This window comes from Benincasa hispida, chromosome 6, assembly GCF_009727055.1.
Source record: "Benincasa hispida cultivar B227 chromosome 6, ASM972705v1, whole genome shotgun sequence".
NCBI classification, from domain to species: domain Eukaryota; kingdom Viridiplantae; phylum Streptophyta; class Magnoliopsida; order Cucurbitales; family Cucurbitaceae; genus Benincasa; species Benincasa hispida.
The window spans coordinates 33,422,509-33,449,865 of record NC_052354.1 but is presented as its reverse complement, the minus strand read 5'-3'; the positions used below and the strand labels follow the sequence as shown (position 1 = coordinate 33,449,865).

Genomic DNA, 27,357 nt, shown 5'->3' with positions numbered 1-27,357 from the left:
CCTTTTTGGGGATTTGTCTGATTTGGGAGCTAGGAACTCAGTTACACAAGATGGAATTCACTTCTTCCTTGAAGTAGGGGTAAGTAGATAGATTGCTCCCTTAAGGGCTAATTCCGGGTCTTGAACATAGTAGCCACGGCTTCTCTTTGGAAGAGAGGACTCAATGAGGGATTAGTGGTATTTAAGGAGTTAGATGTAACTACAAGGACATAACAGTTATTGGCCCAGCTGTACTTATGAGTGATCTGTGAAGGGTTATCGCACTGTTGATTGGTTGATATGGACATAAAATATATTTGTAGTAAGAAGAGTGCAACTGTCGGTCTTTAGTAGAGTGTCTGATAGTTAACAGATGGTGGATCCTGTGACTAAAGAGTTTAGTCAGTTATTCACATACCGTTGGAGCTTCAAGCTACAAGTCCATAAGGTCCCCTTGGTAGCTCAATGGATTCAAGTTGAGAATGAGTTCTTGGTGTTGATTTGAAATGTTCAAATTGATAAGAAGAAATTCGATTATATATGATATGATCAGTGTGATGTATGAGATACATCAAGTGGAGGATTAATGTAAATGAGATTTACATTAAGTACCATGAAATAGAAAAAGAGCTATGGTTTATATGTTTCATGAGATGAAATATTAAAACTATAGGTTATAAATATAATATGGTAAGTTGGTTATTATATATATTTATAATAATATTAATTATTGGATAATTATATCTTTTTCAATAATAACCAATTGAGTGGGGGTTATTGGTGGTTTCATGGTAACCGTGAGATAAAAGAAAAAATATTTTCCTAAATTTAGAAGTGTTGTGAGAGTTGCCATTCTCGGAAATCACTCACGGAAAGACTATCAAGTGAATTGAATTCATTAAACGATAGCTGAAGAGAGACTAAACGATCGTGGAGTGACATTACACAATAGTTCACTCAGCTGGTCGTCTTTTAAATGATCGTGTGGCTTTTTCTATACGATAGCTTGCCTTTTCTAAAGGATTGAGCATTCGTCTATACGATAGACTCTTGTCATTTCCCACTTACTCAATCGTTTACATGAATGTTATTCCTCTGATCTCTTCTTCTAACCAAGTCCACACAAATCCCACACTTCTGGATTCTCACACTGAGAATACCAAGGTAACCATTGTGGTGGTGTTTTACTCAACTCGACTGAGTCGAGGTTTGGAGGTCGTTCATTGGGTTCGTGATCTTGGAGATCAGTGTGTTCGAGTTTACTGGTTGATCATGCTGTGTTAAGGTCATAGTGTTCAAACGTTTGTGTGTTGCTTTTTTGGATACTGAACAAGCGTTCGTGATTGAAGGAATTTGAAGCATGAGTCTTCAAAGGTATGTATAATCTTTCCCTTGATCTATTCTAAAAGCATGCTGTAATTTCGTATTGTGCATGACTGATTAGTTTCATTTTCTTGATTGTAATTGTGTGTGTTCAAATACGAATGAAACTTGGAACGATCATTCCGCTGCTCATGGAAATCCTCATGTATGATTTCCTTCCATACCAACATGCTTGAAGTTGCAGTTTGGCAAGGGCAACCTGTTGCATAAGAGAAGTAAGATTAAATATTTGAGATTTAAGTTCACTTACCTCTTGAATAGTGGCTATGACAGCGGGAGCTCGCATCTCGTAGTGTTGAGAATTCCCAACCATAGTCGAAATCAATAATGTGGCCTCGGTGGGAGTTTTATCAACTAATACTTCACCAGTTGCAGTATCGATAGTGTTCCAATCATGGGAGAGAAATCCCTCATGAAATACTGGATGAGGAGCTAATATGAAATCTGATGGTGTGGGAAACTCGTACATAACTGCTTGTAACGTTCCCAGTACTCATACAGGTTCTCTTCAGTAGCCCGAGTGATCTCGTAAATTTATTTCCTTATAGTATTAGCTCTAGAAGCAAGAAAGTTCTAAAAACTTCTTCTTCAACTCAATCTACATTTTGATTGATCCCGGTGGTTGGTAATACAACCAATCCTTTGCTTCTTCTTTCAAGGAAGATGAAAAGGGTCTCGGGTTGAGTTGCTTTTCCATTACTCTATAGAGCCTCATATCTTCATAAACCATGTGAAAGTCCTTCGGATGTTTATTTAGGTCTTATCTTGGACTACCAGTCAACTGTGCTAGGAAATGAATCAGGTCTAGCTTAAGCTCGAAGGAAACTAGAGAGTAAATATGCGTGTATCTTATGAAATGTGTTGATCTCCATGCGTCGATGATCATGCGTTGAACTGAAGAATATACATTAATCGTGTATGTGTTGATCATTCATTCCTATCACAAGTTTTCTTTCTCTCTCGCCAAGTATAACGAGATCGCAAGTTTCTTGGGGTGATTCGAGGTCGAACTCAAGGACTTGTAACTAAATGTTGCGAAGTAATGTGTTTGCGGCGATGAATAAAAGAATAATGAAGTTAAAGAACTATGCGCTACTCCTACTCCTAACTAAACTGATTGAGCAATGGAAGTGTGACTATGAGAATTGGTAGAGACGCGGCAACTGTTAACGCGTAATAAGATGCATGGATAAATAGATAAAATGGAGGGGATAAATTCACCGCATCACTAAGCTTAATCACAAGGGTAATCCCAGCCAGCACAAGTTATGCGATAGAACTTATTTCTAAGTTTCTACTCTTGCTTATGCGCAGTTAAGACAAGATGACCGCATACCACCATATCTTATTTCTAGGGAGCATGCGATCTGTAAATAGCAGATAGAACTTATTACTAAGTTTCTACTCTTGCTTATGCGATCTGATCCGACTCTCTCAAGCCTAGATTTTGTCTTTAGACTATTCTCCAAGTATGTCCAAAGGATGAATGATGCACTCATAAGACAAGATGATCATATAAAGCATGGTTGAACATAAGATTATTCCTATCTCTAGAAACACTGCTTACTTTGCTTAGTGAATTCCACTACTTACCCTCTCGGGCAGTTAGTCGTTGCTGATCAGCTCATAGACAAGCGTTGCTACAGCCTCACACTAAGCAAAGAGGATTTACTCACTATACTCGTGCAACACATACCTCTCGGGGGTTTGTTACATGCTTCATATGTCTATGCCGTATGATTAAGTATGCGATCTGTCTCTTATACACATCTAGATGTGTATAAGAGACAGATACTCGTGCAACACATACCTCTCGGGGGTTTGTTACATGCTTCATATGTCTATGCCGTATGATTAAGTATGCGATACTGTAGCAATCTTACTTAGTTCGTTGCAATGAAAGTAAGGAATGATAAAGAAGAAGTTAATGAAGATGGAGTCGAAGGAAATAAAGAGATGCATTGATTAGAAAATGTATTAATGTCTTAAGCCAAAATGTAATACAATACAGAGATAAGAAGAAAGATGGAGGGCTAGATGTAGGCAATCTCTTGCTTCCATCAGATATGTGTCAAGGCTGCCGGTGGTGCCATGGATGGGCGGTGGAGTAGTCTCTCTCGAGATCTATCTCCGACAAAGCTCCGGTCATCACTCGGAATGGGTGAAGGAATGAATAACTCTCAAAGAATGTCTTTTTACACTCTCATCTATGATCACAAGGATCTGCCTTAAGGCAGAAGCTCGGATGCCTTGAATTTGTGCTCTACGGCTCTATTTATAGAGCTCAATCGTCGAAAGCATTGATAATCCCACTCTGAGTCTCTGCCACTAACGGCGTGATGGACCTGCTCTGAATCTCTGCTACTAACGGCATGGTAGGTGAAATATCAACATCATCTGTTTTATACTCCCAAGGTAGCGTTCATGCTTGGTTTCCGAAGTACCATCGCATTCCACCACCCTTGCGATCACCCTCCTATCATGGTTATTACTCTGTAGCCACAACCTCCATGTGATGGACGCATGCGATTAGTAGCCGCAACATCCATGCGATGAACATATGTGATCACCCTTGCGATGGTCTGGGATTCACCACATGCGATCGGTTCCTGCGGTAGCAACAAAAATAGATATTTTGACGCAGAATAACGCATAATATTGGGTTAGCCAAGATTTTCAATGTTGATCGACGCAAGCTCACTTTTCACATGAATTCTTAGTATAATCACCGCATATTCTACTTGTTAGACCTCATAATTCTAAATAAGAGGGTGCAATAACTTGTATTTCTACCGATATCCCACCTCTAAACTTAGAATCATGTTTGTCCTCAGGCATGTCTTATACTTAGGAAATTCAAAATTTACCCTCTGACTTTTCCCTTGCGATGACCCGCTTTTCAAAATATAATTCACTTATACGTCTAACCTTGGCAGCAACGCTCTCCTCAACTTTGACTACTTATTCAAAGAGATTTTTTCTAAGTTTAAATCTGGCAAGCCTCTACTCAAAAAATTTTTACTCATTTTAAGAATCTTTAGCTTTTTACAATGCATTCGTTTAAAACAATTCAAAGCTTTGCCATACATTATTAGAGTGTGGCGTTGAACTTGGTTATGCTCTTCGTTTTGGCTTACCCCCACAGGTGTCATGTGGACATCCAACTTCGGTTGCATGCCATATTCAACTCAACTCTTGCCTTGGCTTAATTTGGGCTTGCGCTAGACAGAGGAGTTGTTCTTATGCGTTGGTCTTGGCCACTTACTTTCGTTTTTGCTTACCTGCATAGGTTTCATGCGAAGTATCCAACTACGGGTAAGTGCCTTTCACAACTTCAACTCTTATCAGCTTAGGTTTCCCCTTTTGCGCTGATAGTGGAGTTTTTATTACCATTTTTTTTTATTTTAACATCGCAATGTGATGGACGCATTTGCCCAGACTACTGCCACCCCCAAACTTAGAAAGTGGCAGTGTCCTTGCCAAAAAGCTAAAAATTAACTCGATCAGGAATGCGGTAAAAGATGTTTGAGTAGAGGTTTGCACATGATAAAACGTAGACTATCAAACCTTGAAGAAGCTATTAAAGTGAGGTGAGCCTTGCAACGTTTAGTTAGCAAATGTAGTGAATTATAAGTATCATCATGGATGCTAATTTATCAACGCAAAGGTAGGCAAGCAGACAAAAGAAAATTTCATAAGGATAATGCATAAAAGATAACAAGAAAAGAACCTTCGAGTATAATAACACTTGCGACCATACTTTAGAATTCATGCAGTCATAGCCATGCGTTGAATGATGGAGAGGATTCTTCCGTTGAAACTACGCACCAAGGAGAATTATTATCACACCTACAAGGAGCGAACACCTACCATATCCAAGAAAGCAGTCGCAAATCCAAAATGACAATAATAAAATAAATAAACTAAACTAGGAAAGCAAGGTAAAGATAGAGTAGAAGACGTCCCTAGAGAAATTAGAGTGAAGCCACCGCAAAGAGTCTTCCATGCAGAAGATTGATCTCAACTGCTTAGGTCAAGAGACTCGTCCTGACCATCGGAGCTTCCAGCAATTTGATGGTCGCATGTTGGTTGACACGCGCCTAAGACTGCTTTCAGCTCATGCGACAGATAGCCTTTCTATCTCGAGGTCAATATTGGCTTTCGGCGCATCGCCTACACTTCAAATAGTGTTTGTAACTTGGTCGCACAAGCTATAATACGCCCATGATAGAAAGGGTGCCTGCGAAAACACAAAACTTAACAAACTATTATCTGCCAAAAGTCCCCGGCAACGACGCCAAAAACTTGATGTGTGGAAAATAGAGAGTAAATATGCGCGCATCTTATGATATGTGTTGATCTCCATGCGTCAATGATCATGCATTGAACTGAAGAATATGCGTTAATCGTGTATGCGATGATCATTTGTTACTATCACAAGTTTTCTTGCTCTCTCGTCAAGTATAACGAGATCACAAGTTTCTCGGGTGATCCGAGGTCGAACTCAGGGACTTGTAACTAAATGTTGCGAAGTAATGTGTTTGCGGCAATGAATAAAAGAATAATGAAGTTAAAGAACTATACGCTACTCCTACTCCTAACTAAACAGATTGAGCAATGGAAGTGTGACTATGAAAATTGGTAAAGACTGTTAATGCGTAATAAGATGCATGGAAAAATAGATAAAATGGAGGGGATAAATTCATCGCATCATTAAGCTTAATCACAAGGGTAATCCCAGCCAGCATAAGTTATGCGATCATGCTATACACAAATATACGCATGTGATGCATATGTGAAAATGTCAATAGAACTTATTTCTAAGTTTCTACTCTTGCTTATGCGCACTTAAGACAAGATGACCACATACCACCATATCCTATTTCTAGGGTGCATGCGATGTGTAAATAGCAGATAGAACTTATTGCTAAGTTTCTACTCTTGCTTATGCGATCCAATCTGACTCTCTCAAGCCTAGATTTTGTCTTTAGACTACTCTTCCAAGTATGTCCAAAGGATGAATGATGCATTCATAAGACAAGACGATCATATAAAGCATGGTTGAACATAAGATTATTCTTATCTCTAGGAACACTGCTTACTTTGCTTAGTGAATTCCACTACTTACCCTCTCGGGCAGTTAGTCGTTGCTGATCAGCTCATAGACAAGCATTGTGATCACTCATAGACAAGCGTTGCTACAGCCTCACACTAAGCAAAGAGGATTTACTCACTATACTCGAGCAACCCAGACCTCTCGGAGGTTTGATACATGCTTCATATGTCTATGTCGTATGATTAAGTATGCGATACTCTAGCAATCTTACTTAGTTCGTTGCAATGAAAGTAAGGAATGATAAAGAAGAAGTTAATGAAGATGGAGTCGAAGGAAATAAAGAGATGCATTGATTACAAAATGTATTAATGTCTTAAGCCAAAATGTAATACAATATAGAGATAAGAAGAGAGATGGAGGGCTAGATGTAGGCAACCTCTTGCTTCCATCAGATGTGTGTCAAGGCTGTCAGTGGTGCCATGGATGGGTGGTGGAGTAGTCTCTCTCGAGATCTATCTCCAGCAAAGCTCCGATCGTCACTCGGAATGGGTGAAGGAATGAAGAACTCTCAAAGAATGTCTTCTCACGCTCTCATCTGTGATCACAAGGATCTGCCTTAAGAAAGAAGCTCGGATGCCTTGAATTTAGGCTCTATTGCTCTATTTATATAGCTCAATCATCGAAAGCATTGATAGTCCCACTATGAGTCTCTGCCACTAACGGCGCGATGGACCTGATCTGAATCTCTGCTACTAACGGCATGGTAGGTGAAATGTCAACATCATCTTTTTTATACTCTCAAGGTATGCGTTCATGCTTGGTTTCTGAAGTACCATCGCATTCCACCACCCTTGCAATCACACTCCTATCATGGTTATTACTCTGTAGCCACAACCTCCATGCGTTGGACGCATGTGATTAGTAGCCGCAACATCCATGCGATGAACGTATGTAATTACCCTTGCGATGGTCTGGGATTCACCACATGTGATCGGTTCCTGCGGTAGCTACAAAAATAGACATTTTGATGCAAAATAACGCATAATATTGGATTAGACGATATTTTTTATGTTGATCGACGCAAGCTCACTTTTCACATGAATTCTTAGTATAATCACCGTATATTCTACTTGTTAGCCCTCATAATTCTAAATAAGAGGCAGCAGTAACTTGTATTTCTACCAGCTATCAAGATCTGTCAAAATCAAAAGACAAAATGTTAGCACTGTCTCAGACATTGTATATTGACAAGATGCTTGTCAAATCTTTGATGCAGAACTCCAAGAGAGACTTATTGCCTTTCAGGCATGGAGTTACATTATCTAAGTAACAATGTCCTAAAACACCTCAAGAGGTTGAGAAGATGAGGCAAGTCCCCTATGCATTTGCCGTAGGCAGTTTGATGCATGCGATGTTATGTACTAGACCTGACATCAACTATGTAGCGGGGATAGTCAATAGATATCAGTCTAGTCCAGAAATAGATCACTAGTCAGCCGTTAAGAACATCCTCAAGTATCTACAGAGAATGAGGGACTACATGCTTGTGTATGGTTCTAATGATTTGATCCTTACGGGATACATAAACTCTGATTTTCAGACTGATAAGGATTCTAAGAAATCCACATCAGGATCAGTGTTCACTCTTAATAGAGGCGTAGTAGTATGGCAAAGCACCAAGCAAAGGTGTGTCACTAACTTCACCATGGAGTCTGAGTATGTAGAGGCTTATGAAGCTACTAAGGAAGTTGTTTAGCTCAAGAAATTCTTGATTAATCTGGAAGTTGTTCCAGACATATCAAAGCCCATCACACTTTATTGTGATAATAGTGACGTTGTGGCTAATTCCCGAAGCCTAGGAGTCATAAGCGTGGCAAGCACATAAAGCAGAAGTATCATCTCATCCGAAAGATTGTGCATCGAGGGGACGCGATTGTCACGAAGATAACTTTAGAGCACAACATTGTTGATCCGTTTATAAAGGCCCTCACAGCTACAGTGTTTGAAGGTCACCTGCAAAATATGAGTCTATGATACAGACCACGTCTAGACTAGGGCAAGTGGGAGATATTGTACTGTGCGTGTTATGCCCTAGTTTATTGTTTGTGTACTTTATTGTTTGTTGATATTGTACACCTCGCTAGCTTTAGGTCAAGTGGGAGATTGTTGGGGTTGATCCCCTAAATTTTGTAGGGTCCTATAGTTTGTAAACATTGTTGAACAAACTCTTTATGTGATTAATAAAATATATGATATTTTATTCACTTTGTTTATAAAATATGAATATGTGATATTTTAGTTGCATTAACCACAAACCAATAAACCAACATCCAAGGTTATCATTGTAACTTAAACATGTATGTGGAGACATACGGATGGATCATGTTGTTGGAAATGGTGTCTTAAATCTCCTTGTAATCTTGTAGTTTGTAAACTCTGTATAAACATATTGTTATTAATAAAATAAGTGTTATTTTATAAGCATATACTCAATCCAATAAACTAAGATCTGAGGTTATTTTATGTAATTTAAACAAGTATGTAGAGACATATAAGTGGATCATATTTAAAAAATAACCTAAATGGTCTGTAGTAGATGGATAAGGCTGGGTACCTTATCCTAGCGACACTACAAATACGGTCTGCTTTATAGATGTTACAAGTGTTGTAAAGTGCTACAAATGATTTGATCCTGATCATTCATGTGGAGACATACGAGCGGGGGTATCCTATATAAAGAGTTTGTATAAGACCGGACCACGAAATGATTAATCTCTTTATATAACGCCGTTAATAATAGAGACTTTACATTTTACTAGGATGACCATAGGTGACATGACTTGAATCCTGAGTGAATTGTGAACTTCTGCTCATGAAGGGGGTCCTTTGATTTGTATGAGTGAGAGTGGCTAGAATGCCAACTCAACAAGTCTACCATTTTTGGGATTCGTCTAACTAGGGAGCTTGGAACTCAGCTACACAAGACAGAATTCACTCCTTCTTCGATGTAGGGGCAAATAGATAAATTTCTCCCTTAAGAGTTGATTCCAGGCCTTGAACATAGTGGCCACACCCTCTCTTGATAGGACTTGGTCATGGTGTGACTATGACTTATTATTCATTAAAGGAATCAATGATACTTAAGGAGTTAGATGTAACTACAGGGGTAAAACGGTATTTTAGCCCAGCTGTACTTACGAGCAATTTGTGAAGGGTCATTGCACTGTTGATTGGTTATATCCAATGGACACAGAAATTTATCTGTAGTGCGAAGAATGCAGCTGTCGGTCTTTAGTGGAGTGACCGACAGTTAACGGATGTTGGATAATTTAATTAAAAGTTTAATTAATTATCTAAGTATCATTTGAGCTTCAATCTACAGGTCCAGAAGATCCCCACTATAGCTCAACAGAGATTTATATTTGGATTAATTTGAAGGGTTCGAATTAATTGAGAGAATTAATCATATATGATATAATTAATTATAATGTATTTGATACATTATATATGAGAGAAATTTGAATATGATTCAAATATCAATTATATGAATGAGATTCATGTAATTAAATATAAATATGATTTATATTGAGAGAAATAAAATATTTGGATATGATCCAAATATCATTTATATGGATGAGATTCATATAAATGGATTTAATATAAATGTGATTTATTAAATGTCATGTATAGTTCAGAGAGAATAAATCTATAGTTTACGTTGTATTTGATGTAATATAAAACTGTAGGCTATATGTTATTTATATTTGATATAACATTTAGTGTGTGTATATATATAGATAGAGAGATAAAATAAAGTTTTTATTATATATTTTTTTATTTTATTAACTTATTTGAAATTAATAAAAGGGAAGGAGTTATAACTCCCTCCCATTATTCTCTCAATAACAAAATGTGGTTCTCAAGTTGGTTGTATAGGATCTTCTTCTTCCAAGTTTTCACACAGAAAAGAGTTCTCTGAAAAAAAAAGTTCTCTGAACAATCTTCCCTCTCCTCTTTTCCTTATCTTTCCCTCTTCCAAGGATTCAAGCAAAGCCTAGAACTCCTGCTTGAATCATTTAATTCCAAAAGAGAATATAGAGGGTTCCCGACTAGTAGTGTCCGTGCGTGAAGAAGGAGATTCGCGAGGAAGGAGTTCTGTTCGTGGCTCGTATGAGGGATTACATGAAGAAAGGTTCTTCAAAGGTGAGGTTTCTTGAAACCTATATGTCATCTAAAAGCATGTTGTAATTTATTTTTGAATACATATATATTTGCATATTTACTGTAAATTTTTTATTCAATAATCAATGAAATTTGGTCGATCCACTTTCGCTCAAGATTCTCCTCATGTCAAGTTTCCTTCACATGTTTAAGTGATAACCTAAATGGTCTATAGTAGATGGATAAGACTGGGTACCTTATCCTTGTGATACTACAAGTATGGCCTGCTTTGTAGGTGTTACAATTGTTGTAAAGTGTTACAAATGATCTGATCCTGATCATTCATGTATTAGACATGTGAGTGGGGATATTCTATACAAAGGAGTGTATAAGATCGAATCATGAAATGTTTAGTCTCATTATATAACATCGTTCATAATAGAGACTTACATTTCACCAGGATGACTGTAGGTAACATGATCTAAATTCTGAGTGAGTTGTGGACTCTTACTTATGAGGGTAGTCCTTTGATTTGTATGGGTGAGAGTGGCCAAATCGCCGACTCAATAAGCCTACTATTTTGAGGATTCGTTTGATTGGGGAGCTGGAAACATAGCTATACAAGGAATTCATTCCTTCCCTAAAGTAGGGGTAAGTAGATAAATTGCTCCCCTAAGGGTTGATTCTGAGTCTTGAACAATGTGGTGCCACACCCTCTCCTAGCCTGAGAGAAGTTTAGTTATAGTCGGACTATGATCTATTGTTCATTAGAGGAATTAGTGATACTTAAGAAGTTAGATGTAACTACAGGGAAAAAACGGTAATTTAGCCTAGTTGTACTTACGAGCAATTTGTGAAGGGTCATCGTACTTGGTTATAGTCAATGGACACAGAAATATATCTGTAGTGCGAAGAGTGCAGCTGTCGGTCTTTAATGGAGTACCCGACAGTTAACGAACGGTGAATAATGTAATTAAAAATTTTAATTAATTATTCATGTACCTTTGGAGTTTCAAACTACAGGTCTATAAGGTCCCCTTAGTAGCTCAAAAGGATTTAGTTGAGAAACAGTTTTTGGATTAATTTGAATTGTTCAAATTAGTAAGAGGAATTTAATTATATATGATATAATTAAATTATTTCAATTATATGTGATATAATTGTTATAATGTATTTGATACATTATAGTTTAATGAGAGAAAATAAATATTTGAATGAGATTCAAATATATGTTCTATGAATGTGATTCATAGTTGTTAAATTTAATATAAATGAAATTTATATTAAATGCCATAAATAGAGAAAAGAAACTATAGTTTATATTCTATCACATATAAAACTATAAGTTATATGTTATATTTGATATAAGATATAATTTAATATGAGTATAATATGATAAGTTAGTTATCATATTTATTTATATTATTTTATTATTATTTTGAATAATAAAGAAGTTAGTTACAACTTCCTTCCTCATCTTTTCTCTCCACCCACTAAGTGGGTGGTTATTAATTTTTATGGCAAGAGAAATAAAAGAAAAGTAGTTTTCTCTTCTTCCTCTACGATTTGCTATTGCATATTGAATGATTGAGAAGAGTTCCGTTTCTTGATTTTCTTAAGAGAATTCTCAATCTACCTTCTCCACCAAATCCTATCCCTCCTAACCAAAATAGTCAGAGCCCACTACTCCTAATCTTGAAGAAGTTCTTCAAGAAGTGGAGTTTCACAAAGAAAGGTTCTTCAAAGGTGAGGTCTCTTGAAACTCTTTTTCTTTTAAAAGCATGTTGTAGTTTAAATTTAAATGCATATCTGTTGTATGTTTACTGTAAACTTTGTTTTCAATAATTAATGAAATTTGGACGATCCGCTTCCACTCAAGGTTTTCCTCACACGAGTTCCTTCACAAGAGATGCAGAGAAATGTTGGGGCCATTAGGTACCGAATCCGAGTTTCGAATCTTGGTCTGAATATTAGGTCTGGGGCATTACAGATAGTATCAGAGCGAAAGCCCAATAAGATATGGTTCGGGGATGAACCAAGCGAAAGCTGGTGGGCATGTAATCACCTGAGTTTAGGAAGGGGGACATGAATGGATCGAGATCATATTTGAATGAGAGGATCATGAGAAATGAAAGTATAGTTGAAAAAGGCTTAAAAGAATTAGAAGTTACTATCATACCAATAGGGTGCACCTTTCTTTTCGGTAGCACAATCATAAGAACTTCATAGTTAACCGATAGCCCGATTTTTAAGGAGAATCTATATCTAGATTTTATTTTTATTTTATTTTTGCTTACTTTGGAAATACGGGATGAGATATGGGGTAAGATAGTGTTTCTTTAATGATTCTGAAAACTGAATATTATTTCTTTATAATTAATTAATGAAAGGAATTAAGGGAGAATCTATATCTAGATAATCTCATATTTTTCTCTCTTAAATTTGGGTCCCCTCCTTTCTCTCTTCTTTTTTTTTCAATTGTCAATTTTATTCTTCTTCTTCTCTTTACATTTTCTAAATCGGAAAATAGGGGTGGGTCGGTGTCGGTTTGAGAAAATTTCAAATCAGAAAACTTCAAAAAATAAAAGCGATCAAACCGACCGACCGATCGACTTTTACTCCTCGTTTGATCGAGGTCGATTTGAAGATTTACTAAACCGAACATGATCAGTTCGATAGTGGTTTGGTCGAAAAACCAACTCCAACCGACCGATGCTCACTCCAATTTTCTATGATATTCACCAACAAAGCCACCAAAAACTTTGCCTTGTATTTTGTTTCCTTCTCCTTTTGAGTCTTTGTTTTCCCTTTTTGCTATTTGTAAATTATTTGTTATTCCCATGGAGACTAGAATTTACAAATCTAGATACCATGTAAGAGGTCAGAATTCCTTCGAGGGTTTGATATGGTGGCAATTAGTTATGTCTTTTGCCCTTCGATTTTCAGTGAATTTCTTGTTTTTTGTTTAATTTCTATGTGTTTCAGTAACATGGATGAAGAGAATTTTTGGCGATTAAATTATATGAGATGATAAAGGGGTTTTGTTGGTTGTAACAGAGGCGGCAAGGGCAACATGGACCTTGCAAGGTCGTTGCCAATGTCGATGAAGAGAGTTAAATTCCGACGTCGATGTTGGCGATGACGATGTAAGTGAGAGATTGGAGTATGGTGCCAAAGGATATGGGGAGTGGGTCTTGCTGGAGAAAGATGGTTGATTTGATTCTTGATTGAAGAGAGTGCAGAAAAAAATGGATACAAAGTATAAACTCGAATTCAAAGTGTTTAACTCTTTCTGATTACAAGGTACTTTCATATTATAATAAAGTATTTACATGGTACATTGATTAAATTTTGATTTATTCTAACCTAATTACAATTAAAGAATATTGGGATGTGTTTTGGTTTATGTGATTACTTCAGAGGGGGTTTATCAAATGTACGGGAACACAATTGTTGAACCTACAACTACACCATCCATGCGTGTTAACAATAGAGGTTTCTAGGTTTGTCGATTTTGTTGGTGTGGATTCCATGTATCTAGCAGTGTAGTAGTGCATTTTACACGGTCATCAAGAACAACACTAACTTGCCAACCTTGTATTTGTACCTAGGTTTGGGTTTTAGTTTTTGTTATTTCTATATTTTTTAAATCAATTTTGGTTTCTTTCCTTATGTCACTATTTGTTTATTGCCCATAAAAGTGTTATTCGATTGTTAGACGCGTTAATCTTTCTTTTTATCATTTAATTTTGACTAGTTTAAGAACACTTCAATGCACATGAAATCTCATAGTTTTAATTAAAAATTTTAAAATATATAAAAATTTTAACATGTAATAAGAATTGTAATTTTCTCTCTCTCTATATATATATAGTACAAAGTAAAAAAAAAAAAAAAAAAATTGTGTTAGTTATAAAATTATCAAATGAATGTATATTTATTATGAATTTTGGTATTGTAATATGGATAATATAACATTTTTATTTTAACGTTTCTCATATATTTATCGTCAAAGTAATCACTCTTAGAAATGATGAATTTTATTTCAAATTCTCTCTATAGATATCTTTAAAAGAACAGTTCCAATTGTTTGAAGAGAAGAAAATGATGGAATTTCATAAAAAAATTTAGGAAAAATAGGAAGGCGAATTTTCCTCCATAGCTTTGTTTTAGTCTTTGAAAGTTATGTACAAAGAAAGAAACCTATACCTAAAATCTAGTAGGTTAAATTCAAGTAACTAAAAAGTTTTTAAATTTTGTATAAAATTTACTTATTTCGTAAATAGATATTATTTAAATATTGTTTCATAAAAGATATTATGTATTATATTTAAAACTGTAAAATAAATTTTAATTTTATAAATTATTTAATAAAGAAATTAAGTAAAGTTGTTTTTCTTCGTAGATTATATGAAATCCTATTTTTATAATTTGTAATTTTATTTTTTAGATATTATCTTTAATCTTACTACTTTTTTATTGAATATTATTTTTATTTTCATAAACCCACTTATAATTATATCTTAAAACTTTTCAAACAAAATTTCTTTGAAAATAAAAGGATAATGAGTATAATATAATTGATCGCAATCAAATTAATTAAATTTTAAAAATTAAAATTAGAAAGATTATATTTTCAATATCTCTAAATCTATTCATTTTCTAGTATTCTAAATTTTCCCTTATATCTCTCCCCTTCTTGATAATTCTCACATTTTTTTCCTCCACTTTCATTGATTAAGAAAAAAGCTCTAACCAAATTTTCTTTGAAAATAAAGGGATGAGTTAAAGATGTTTTTATTAGAATAGAAGGAGAAGGAGAAAAAGAGGGAAAAAGGGAAAAAACTCACTTTAAAAATGCAAGAAGAATTGAATTAATAGTGAGATTCAAGAAGATGATAAATAGTTTGCTATTAAAACTGAATACGATTAAAACAGAATATCTCCCCATTTATTAATTCATCCCTCCGTATCTCATTTTTCTTCCTCGTTTTCTCAAATCTTCCCTCCATATCTACATCTTGGCTTTTCATCCTCCCCTATTTTCTCTCCATTATCTATTCAATATTTCATTTGTAATAATAAACATAAACACATCAATCAAAATAAGGTTGATAAAAAACACTTATAGTGTTATTGAGAATTTAGAAGGAAGAATCTAAAGAAAAAAAAAAAACAAAAAACAAAAGGCCAAAAAAAAACACACACACAATTACCTTTGGAGGAGAGAATGTCATAAACACAAACATACAAATCGACATAAATTCCCCTTAAAAAACAATGTTGGAGATGTTATTGGTGAAAGTGCAATTAGAAGGGGAAAATTGGGGGAAAAAAGGCAAAAAAAAAAAAAATGCAACGCACGTCAATGAAGATTGCCTTTATTTTGAATGAGGAAGAACTAGAGGAAAAAATAAAACAAACAGGAAAAAACACGCACACGTCAATGGTAATTTTCTTTATTTTAAATCAAAGTCCTTAAAAAAGCACAAGCACTTACAATATTTTATTAGAAAACTTCTTTGGAGATGTTATCAATGAATGCATCAATGATGTTTACCTTTGCTCTTGAGAAGAGATAGATTGCCCAAAAATCCCTAATCTCTCCCTTCACATTAATTAAATACATACACAAGAAATGTGTGAGAGTGGATTAGATTCTGCATTTAAATATTGTGTAATTCTGTAAATTGTTAGGAAGGATATATCTGTCCACATTCTCAACTAATTACAATGTATTTTATTTAATTAAATATTTTAAGTTTAGACATTTTTGGGATAGAAACTATATTCAGATATTTTCCAAAGTTATCTTTTAAAATTAGACATTTGTCTAGTCGCCCTCATAATTTCTACCGTATTTGATGTGTTGATTAATGTGGAAGAGTCACAACTAGTTGGATTTGATGATGATGAGACACAACTATTCCATCGAAAATGTGTGGGTGTCTGATGTAACTTTAAAAATAAAGAAATTGATAACAGATGCATTACATTATCATTGCAAATTTTAGTTTCTTAAATGATTATAGAAATAAAATCTTTCAAGAAATCATGGAGACTAAAATTGAGGCCTTACAAATTCATAAACTCATTTTAGAGGTACTGTTATTTATCTTATGACTAAATTTGTATTGTGCTTTGAGAAGTTTTTTGAAGTAAAAGGTCCACCTTAAAGATGTTTTTTTTTTTTTGTTAGAAAAGAAAAAAGAAATAAAAGAATTAAGATGAGATTTAAGTTTGAATGCGGAGTAGAAAAATAAATTGGATGTAATGTTTCATCTCATGGGTTACATGTTCCTTACCAATAACCATTTCTTCTATCCCACTAGAATGACAAAAAGAAGTATAACATTTCTGTAAATATTTAGAGAAATAGATTATTAAATTACTTATGATGGTGCAATTTTGGCAATTATCAATGACTTCAAAATTCTACCGTACTTTTATGTTTATTTTGTTTTGTTGGAAGATGTTCATATAAAAGAACTTTGTAGAGATTAGGGAGATATGGAGGGAGGAGTTGAGGAAAATCTTCCGCAAAAATAGTTTAATATTTTTTAATTTGAAAATCCCAACTAACTATTTTTTCTCTTTTCATCATCTAATTTCATTATATTTATTCTCCTTTTATTGTATGCTTACGATGAATGTTTAATTTGTTTAATATTTTTTAAAATTAAATACTTATTGAATTATTGTAAAAAATGTCAATGTCTATAATTCTTATATAAATTCTTATTTTTATTATTTTTCTTTTTTTTTTATAAGCCAATTCATTTGAAGAAATCACACTAATTATTCATGAACGAAGATTATGTCACATTTATTTATATGAATTAATATATAACTTTTAATTTAATTACATCATCTTTATGTATTTTCACTAAACTCATCTATCTTTTCATTTTTTTCCGTTTCGATATCTTTTTCTTTTCAACGACTATTTCTTCTATCCCATTAGAATGATAGAGAGAATAGTAACATATCTGCAAATACAGAAAGAGAGTATTGAATCGACCTATGATTGACGCGATTTTAGCCAATTACATATGATTTCAAAGTTCAATCAGATTTTATGTTTATTTTATTTTGTTGGAAGATGTTTTTATAAGGGTTAGGGAGATATAGAACTTTAGGAAATCTTCTGTTAAAAAATAGTTTAATATTTTTTAATTTGAAAATGGTTGTATTTTCTCATCTCTATTCTTAATCTAATTTCATTATATTTATTCTCCTTTCATTGTATGCTTATGATTGAATATTTAACTTGTTTAGTACCTTTTTTTTAAATTACGAACTTATTGAGGTATCTTAAAGAAATGTCAATTTGTGTGATTTTTATATAAAGTGTTTTTTTTTCCTCCATAAATCAATTCATTAGAAGAAATCACACAACAATTATTCATGAGTAAGAAACCTTATTATGTCATATTTATTTATATGAGTTAATATATAATTTTTAGTTTAACTTCATCATCTTTATGTATTTTTATTAAATTCATCTATCTTTTCATTATTTTCCATTTCCATCTCTTTTCTTTTCAAATTTAATGTCAAATATTTACAATTTATACTTAATGAAATATATATTCATTCAAAATTTATATTTCATTATACAATTTATGTTATATAGATTTTTTACTATGTCTAGCACATTTCATATTCGCATTTTTTTAACTACTTGTGAATTTTTTTTATTATTATTATTATTTGCAATTTGTGCAAATAATTGATCCTCTAACTTCGAGATATATAATACAAACTTTATCTCATTTAGTATTCAAGTTTTACATATTTTTCATTATTTTGTAAAATCATGTGAAATATTTACTATCTAAATGAAAAATATTCCATTCAGTAAAGTTTATATTTTAAACGATTTTGACCACATGCGTCACACAAGCTTTTTAACTAGTTTTTCTTAAATTTGGTCATTTTGAAAGTGTGTGCTTGACTTATTTTTCTTCATCCTCATCCATACCTATAACCAATTATTTCTTCCAAAACATAGATTTGAAATATCAATGTCAATGAAAATTTACGAAAAATTTTATCGAATTGATAAAAATTATTATAATTAGTTAATAAAACTTTAATTGTGGCTTAGTTAGATTATAATTTACCATTTTTAATCATCGTTTTATAAAGTAAGACAACATTCCAATATATATTGTAAATGTTTGTGTAAATATGATGTGAGAACATGAATTTAAAAAATAAATGGAAAAATAATTTAAAATAATATAAAGTTTATGAATATTTTGAGGTGAAATGATGTGAAATTGAAAGTTTTAGATGGTAAAAGAAACATAACTCACATCATTCAATTTTGAGGTGAAATGATGTGAAATTGAAAGTTTTAGATGGTAAAAGAAACATAACTCACATCATTCAATTTTGAGGTGAAATGATGTGAAATTGAAAGTTTTAGATGGTAAAAGAAACATAACTCACATCATTCAATTTTGAGGTGAAATAATGTGAAAATTTAATGAAGAAGTTTGAATGGGATTAAAAATAATACAAGTGCGTTTTTGTGGTTTTTTTTTCCAAATTTAATTTATGTGGAAATGAAAGTTTTGGATTTAAAGTAAAGCTAAAATTTAAGAAAAGTTGAAAATTAGAAAAAGTAACACATTGAAAAAACTTCATCATTTGTCAGAAATGACATTGGCGTATGAAACTATACAATTGTGCATAATCATGACCATAAACTGAAGAAACTTGAATTGAGCTAACATAGCTAATTCCTAAAAATTAAAAAAAAAATTGAAATTTCCTTGAAATTTCATCAAAAAGGGAAAAAAAGGAAATTTGTCCTACCAAAATTTTAAGATTATCGAAAAAATTAAAGATATAGGAATCGAGAAGATATAATTTCTTAAATAACAAAAAGTGATTAACAAATTAAGAAAAATATCTAAAAGTGATTAAAAAGCCAACAAAATAAAATTAAGGGAAAACTTTGAAAAAGTGATAAAAAATCAAGAAAAAAATTTGAAAAGTGATAAAAAAACAAATAAAGAAAAAAAATTGAAAAGTGATTAAAAAAAAAAAGAACAAATGAAGAAAAAAATTGAAAAGTGGTAAAAAAAAGAACAAATGAAGAAAAAAAATTGAAAAGTGGTTAAAAAGAACAAATGAAGAAAAAAATTGAAAAGTGAAAAAAAAAAAGTAAATAATTGTTGAGAGTGGGATTTGAACCCACGCCCTTTCGGACCAGAACCTTAATCTGGCGCCTTAGACCAACTCGGCCATCTCAACATTTGTGACTTCATTATCAATGTTTTTATATATAATATTTAAAATTATTTGCAAGGCCCAAATGAATCTTAGGTACCTGTTAGAAGAGTTAAAACAGGAAAAATGCAATTTTAAAAATGACAAAAATCTTCGTCATAATAAAAATATTCAAATCATAAATTGGTATATTAATTTTCAAACACCTTAGGACTTGTTTACCTAGCTGTTTAGATTTGGATGTAACCACAATAAAATGCCATCGTGATGAGATTGAGTTGTAATCTGAATGTTATTTTGATTAAAGATGTTTGTTTATCTGTAATGTAAATGAATTAGAATCGTAATTAGAAACTCATTAGTAGTATTTATTCTATTTAGAATGAGAATTTAATATATATGATTATCAAAATGCCTTTTATATTTCTAATCAATTTAATTAAAGAAATTTTTAGTTTTACCTACTCATTCAAAAAATATTTATTTATTCATTTTTTTTATTTAAACAAAATTTAATACCTAATTTTTAAAAAATAAAATAATAATAGGATAAAATTATTTGTACTTATGTACTTGAAATTTCAGTTTGGTAGTTTCTCCCCTTCTTTTTTTTTTTTTTTTTTTTTTTTTTTTTTTTTTTGCAGATATAAATAAAGTGACATTAGATTTGGTTGATACAATTATAAATTACTATAAAAAGCGCTTCACCTAAAGAATCAGAAAGAACCAAAGTGAAATTATTTAAAGCAAGACAATTTTCACAAATTGAGACATTTTTGTTCACAAATTTCAGAGGGTAAATATCAATTAAAATTAGTATTATCTTATAATCTTGTTCAATTCATATAATTAAAGAACAATTGCCTTTATTTATCTAGAGGAAATTAATCAATCATTTGATTTTTATGACTGAAATCGTGTAAAACTCAAAAATTTTAATAGAGCTTCATTTGGACAAGATGGCTTGTTTAACGACGAAGTTATATTTTATGAATTTTTTGTTAATATTTCGACAAATGTCAATTTATACTGTTAAATTTTGAAGGTCGTTGATAACTTATATTACTAAAGTTATTGTCTCTTAGAAATGGAATATTTAGAAATTATTAATGAGAAAAACATTGAGATTATGAGAAAATAGAGCAAAATTTGCTTTCATGCATTCATTGAATTTAAATGTAGAGTTTACAAAAATTACATCACTAATAAGTTGAATATGTAGGATTACAGATGAAATCAAGGAAGAAAAAGCTACGCGTCGGTTTTTTCTTACATACTATGCAATTTGCCCCTCATCAAATTTTGAGTTGAAGTACAACAAGTGATAGGTGTGGGCTTGGATGAGCTTTATTGAATCTAAATCTAATCCGACTCTTGTACTCGAAGGGCATTCCACATTCGGACTCATTTAGATTGATCGAGAAAATTTTGTTTTTAAAAAAATTCCTTTTTATTTAATTTTTTTTTATAAAAAATGTTTAAAATATACTTTAAAAGCTATTTTGATGGGTTGCTAAACACTCCAATTTTTTTCAAAATGACTTATTTTTAAAACATTTAAAATATATTTTAAACACACCCCTCATTTTTTTTTTTTGTTACAAAGGTTAAAGTCTCCTTTCCATCAACTCTATTTATCTGAACTTTATCAACATCATTGGAACATAAATTTTAGAACAAATTCTACAAATCTGTCTAACAAAAAAAATTCAGATCAAGCCATAATTGATGCAAACCAGTCAAAAAAAAAACTATTATGAAATATAATTATCTTAAAATTAATTATGATAAACCTAATGTGTTTTTTCTGTTTTAAACTTTTTTTTTAACCATTTATATGTTACTTTGATGCTGGAATGTGATAGTCTTACGACTTAAATTCAAATTGATTTAGTCACTTCATCCACTTTTGAGTTCGAAAATTTAAAATTAACATATTACTTTTAAAAATTTTGGTAAGAATTTAAAAACTTTTTTGAATTGTGTTTTTTTAGTCTATGGATGAGAGAAATTTTCACAAAATGACCCAAAAACCACTACCAATGATCTCTTTTTAAAAACTTTTCTACCACTAATCTTTTGTCCATGCAAAATTCCAAAATTACCCTCAAGTTTAAAAAGTCCTCATGTCGTTTGGCATCCGCACCTGTACGAACACTTTACAACAATAGGTTCCTTCATTTCCTTCTCAAAGAATTTCTACGCCTTTTCAAGGAATTTTCTCTCAAATTTGCTCTTGTTTTCTCTCTAAACTTCAGTCGAGCACTCCTCACAGATTTTTCGTTGGTTGTCTCTACGCACTTGCCACCGTTGTTGTGATCTGAAAGGTATGAGACTCCTCTCCTTGAAGAATGCATGTTGATATTCGAGGTTTGACTATCTTTTAGGGTTTAATCGTGTATTCATTTGTAATCGATCGTTGAGAGAATATTAAGCGAATGGATAGAGAATACTAAGCGAGCGTTTAAAGAATATTAAGCGAGCATTTAGATATTACTAAGCGATCGGATAGAGAATACTAAGTGATCGAATAGAGAATACTAAGCGATCGTTTAGATATTTATTGTCTGATCGTTTAGGTTTATATCGTATGATTGTTTGTTAAGCTATCTGTTATGCAATCGTTTAGTTTGTGTTATATGATCGTTTAGTTTTTATTATGCGATCATTTAATTTTTGTTATGCGATTGTTTGCTAATTGTTGTAATGTGCACGTTTGTCAGATTGGTAAGATGATCGTCTCTCAGAAATATTTTCCTTCTTTCATCTCTTGCCAAGTCCACAAAACTGCCTCTGTGATTAGGAATAAGTTGAAGAACAAACGAGACTATATAGGAAAACGACCTTTGGTTCACTGTTGGATATAGATTTTGTTTTTAATGCACAACTTTTGCACCATTTTCTGTTAAGGGAGGTAGCGGATGTGAACCCATACGTTATATCATTCAACATTCTAGAGAAGAAGGTAGCATTCTCCCAAGACGATTTTAACTTGATAACTGGGTCGTGACCGACCAGGGAAATAGTAGAATGAGAAACAAGCAGTGAAAGGCTACAAGAACTCATTCTTGGACCGAAGGACCCAAATGCATTCTTGCAAGGAGACCGCATTCGAGAAGTTCAATTTTACTAATGATGAAGATGCTACCAAGATTGAATTCAATTGAATTATGGGCAAATAAATATTTATGGTAATAGAATTCAAATTGCACTGTACATTTAACTAAGCAATCGCCCAAAAATAACTAAATGATCTCATATATTTGAGTAAACGATCGCAAATAATAACTACAATATCGCGTACAAATAAATAAGAAATCGCATAAGAATAATAAAGCGATTGTATAGAAATAACTAAGCTATCACATAGATCGAAGTAAATGATCACACATAGTAACTAATCGATCGCGCATAAATAACTAAGCGATCGCCCTTCATTTATAAAAAATTGATTGCATACAAATTACATATTGTTGAGTCTAGATAGGCCAGTGCCAAGTGTTATTAATGTTTGTCTACACGTTTTTTTGTTATGTCCTCTCTAACCACATCGTGTACACCTGTATATTTGTTGTGGCTCCTCTCTAGTAGAAGGTATCCTAGCAGTTTGACGTCAACCAACACTTGCTACCTTTCGTGGTGGTATAATTTCAAAGTCTTCAAAATCTAGTCTTTGACTTCATTCTTATCTATGTCCAACTGGAAATATTGGTTCAATGTAAGCAACAAACATACACTCAACTGTAAACCATTTTGCACATAATGTTTGAACATTAGTGTTTTTAGGGGTTGCTACAAATATTGCATGGGAGCACGGGATCTCAATGCAATTAAACTCTATACAAGTACATGTCCGTGAAACTCAGATATTCTATAAGCTTTTGCAGCTAGGTTGAAGTGTGGGATTATGTCCTTATTCTTTAATTTGTCAATCAAATTATTCCGAATATGATATATACATAGAGCATGAAATGCATTAGGGAATATACTTGAGATAGCCTTTGCCATTGAGATGTGATGATATGATATAATCACTAAATTCGGAATCCCTCCTATCGAAGCCTTCAAATGATTCATGAACCAAGTCCATGATTCATCATTCTCACCATTTATAATACTGAAGGCGATAGGATATATGTTATTGTTGCCATCAATATACGTTGCTATTAATAACACATCTTTGTATTTTTCGTGCAAATGGGTCCCATTAACAACGATTACTAGGCGGATGCAGTTCAAAAAACTACTGATACATGGAGTCATGCTTAAAGTATTGCCCGTCCTCTACTTCAACCTCAAAGATCGTACTGGATTTTCAAGCTTAAGTGCCTCGCCATATGCCCTAATAATAGCACATAATCCTTTCGATGACCCTTGTGTGAACACAAATCCATATTCTCTAGCATGATAAGCCCACCTGTGACTTATGCTCACTCCATAATCTCGTCAGACGTCTTTAATTATATCCTTCAAGCGGTATGTTCGGCCAACTTATTCGTATCTAGACTTGATTAAGTGTCCAATAATCCTACTTTTTGACTGGTTGAAATGGGTTGATCGGTTGGATTGCAATGCTAGTACATATTGTTTGTGTGTACTCCATGACTTTCGCAAGGTGTAACTGATACAAATAACGACATCCGAGATGCATCACCACCTTCTAAAAATGCTAAGATCTTTATCATCGATTATGTCAATCAAGGGAGCTAGGACCACTAAATTGTAACAAATTTTGATGTGTATATTAAACATATCTGGATCGATATTCAGCGTTGGTACATAATACTCACTAATTCACTGACTGTTATATCATTTCTGACTTTCAGACCTTTCATATGACTTCCAACATTATTTATTCTTGACTCATCCCAATTTCGACCAAATTGTACAAAGATGCGAAGTAGCGTCATTAATCTACAATGGGATAAGCAAATCTTAAGCAATATCCCATAAAAGTTTAAGAAATCGCCCAGCAATTGATAAACAACCGCCCAACTATTTATAAGTGTTCGTTTAGTATTGTATATGTGATCTTATATAAATTTCTGAACGATTGTTTATACAGTACTACACGATCGTTTATAAATTGCTACACGATCGTTTATAAATTACTACATGATCGTTTATAACTTATTACACGATCATTTATAACTTACTACACGATCGTCTAGTAATTTATGAATGATCGTTTATATTATAATGAACAATTGTGTATATATTACTATACGGTCGTTCATTTAATGCCAAACAATACTTATTATGAAAGCAATCTGGGATAAGAAATATTGTAGAATATCACTTAAATTCTCTCTGCTTTTGAATCTGACGATGAAAGCGACCGACGAGGATGTTGAACTGAAACTTTGAGAGGACACTTCGAGAGAACAATGAGAGAATTTCATGGGGAGTTTGACAAAAAGTGAATATTGAGAGTGACCTTCCATTCTATTCATATCAATGTTATTTAATACTTTTTGGTAGAATATTAGTTGGAAATAAATGCTTTGGTGGAATGTTGGTGTTGCATTGAATACATTTTAAATGAATACTTGAGAAATGGTTGAAGGAAGAAGATGGAAGGTTTTGGTTTGAAAGCTTATTAAAATTGGGGGTAATTTTAGAATTTCGCATGGAAAAAATGTCAGTGGTAGAAAAGTTTTTATGAAGGGGTCATTGGTAGAAAAGTTTTTGGTTTTTTGAGTCATTTTGTGAAATTTTCCATGGATGAGCATCAAGTTTAAAAATACAGACTTGAAAAAATATTAAATAAATGTTAGTCTATATCTCCTCTTTAAGTAATTTCTCCATTGTTCCTCACCTTGACCAACTTTTTTTATCTTGCTCCTGTTAACTGCATTTATAAAATTAGGTAAAATCAATCTAGTTGAAGATATCTATGAATTATATAAACTTTATTAATGTGGACCACCGTATCTAAATAGATTGCAATTAGATAACAAAATTAAAAGAATATAAACCCATAGCAATTATATATGAATAAATTAAAAGAACGAAAACTGAATCACATAATCTAAGAAACAATAGAGAGAAAGAAAATGCACATTATTGAAGAAGGAAGGAGATAGGATTTAAAATTAGAATTACGAAATTAAAATTAAAAGAACCAAATCAATTCCTATATGATACTCACTTAAATTTCTAATCTCTCTCACCATATCCCTTTATCATCTAAAAGAATCTTTTTATATAAAAAGCAAACCTATAACGACAAAATTGTCATCACCAATCGATTAAACTCCATTTTACTTTTGGTTTCAATCATTGTTTCAAGCAAAATTTGTCGCACCTTAGAACAATGTTTATTCGAGGTAAGTATTTTGCTTCTTATTTTGTTGAATGATTTCACCTCTTTGCAAAATTTTACTTGCTCCTTACTTTAATAATGATCAGATGACTAATTGGGTTGTCAAATACTTGTCCAATTTCTTAGCAACTATTTTTCATTCAAATATTCTATTTGTGTTTTTCTTCTACTAGAATAACATCTCGAAGGAAAACCTTTCACTTCAAAAACTTCTTCAAAACACAATTAGGGATGAAAGTAAAAATTTTAAAGCAAATAAACAAAGAAAGAAAAATGATGGATAATAGTGCCTCTTCATTAATTTGGTAAAAAAGTTTTCTTCAAAGAATAAAAAATTGTCTCCATTAATTTTGAAAGATTTTGCTTCTTAATGTTTTGTGGAATCTCATATTTTGCTAGATAATGAATGCATCAAGCATCAATTTCTTTATTTTTGTAGATACTGTCACACATCTATATACTTACAATGGAAGAGTTGTGTCTCATCGTCATCAAATCCAAATAGTCACGTCCCTTCACAATCAACAGGCACATGAGAACTACTATGCGAGTTGGAGAGCCACCTTATTGAGGGCAAAAGGGAATTATTAAGATATATAATAAGGGCAAAAAGGGAAGAAGAAAATTCTCCCCTTATAGTCCCTTTTAATATAATATAGATATTGATAGATAATTAAGGAATAATGAATTAATTTATAACATAATCGATTTTTAAAGGCATTCATGTAAATAAGTAGAATAAATATGGGATAAACATGTACAAAAGTATTTAAAAGGGAACAAACGTGTCCAAAAGTATTATCTACACCCTCACTTTTTAATTTAATAGACATATAAATATGATAATACAAAATGGGGAGCTAAACAAAATAAATCCTTTGACTATATTCAACAAAAATATTTACTTTCTCTACTTGTTCATACCGTTGAAACCTTTGCTTGTTTGAATGATCATGTTTGTTCGAGATCTTGGAGGACACACTTTGAAGCCTTTTATTGTTTTTCACCTTGAACATGGCTCATCGCATCTTTTTCTAGATTTTTTTGATGTGTTGATATCGAAAATTGGTATTAACTGTGAATTTGTAATTTTGGGAGGAATTGAGCGAATGTCTTGTCCAATAAAGAAAAAACTCGCACTGGTGTAGTGCTTGGTCACCGACACTTCGACGATCAAGTCAATAATTATTTAGAGAGCTAGAGAGTGGAA

General features: G+C 32.6%; 1 non-coding gene across 1 annotated transcript; it reads right to left on the bottom strand.

The window, feature by feature from the left end:
* Nucleotides 1–19,765: 19,765 nt before the first annotated feature.
* Nucleotides 19,766–19,846, bottom strand: TRNAL-AAG. The gene has a single exon. It is a non-coding gene; the product is annotated as a tRNA-Leu (tRNA).
* Between the last annotated feature and the right edge of the window lie 7,511 nt (nt 19,847–27,357).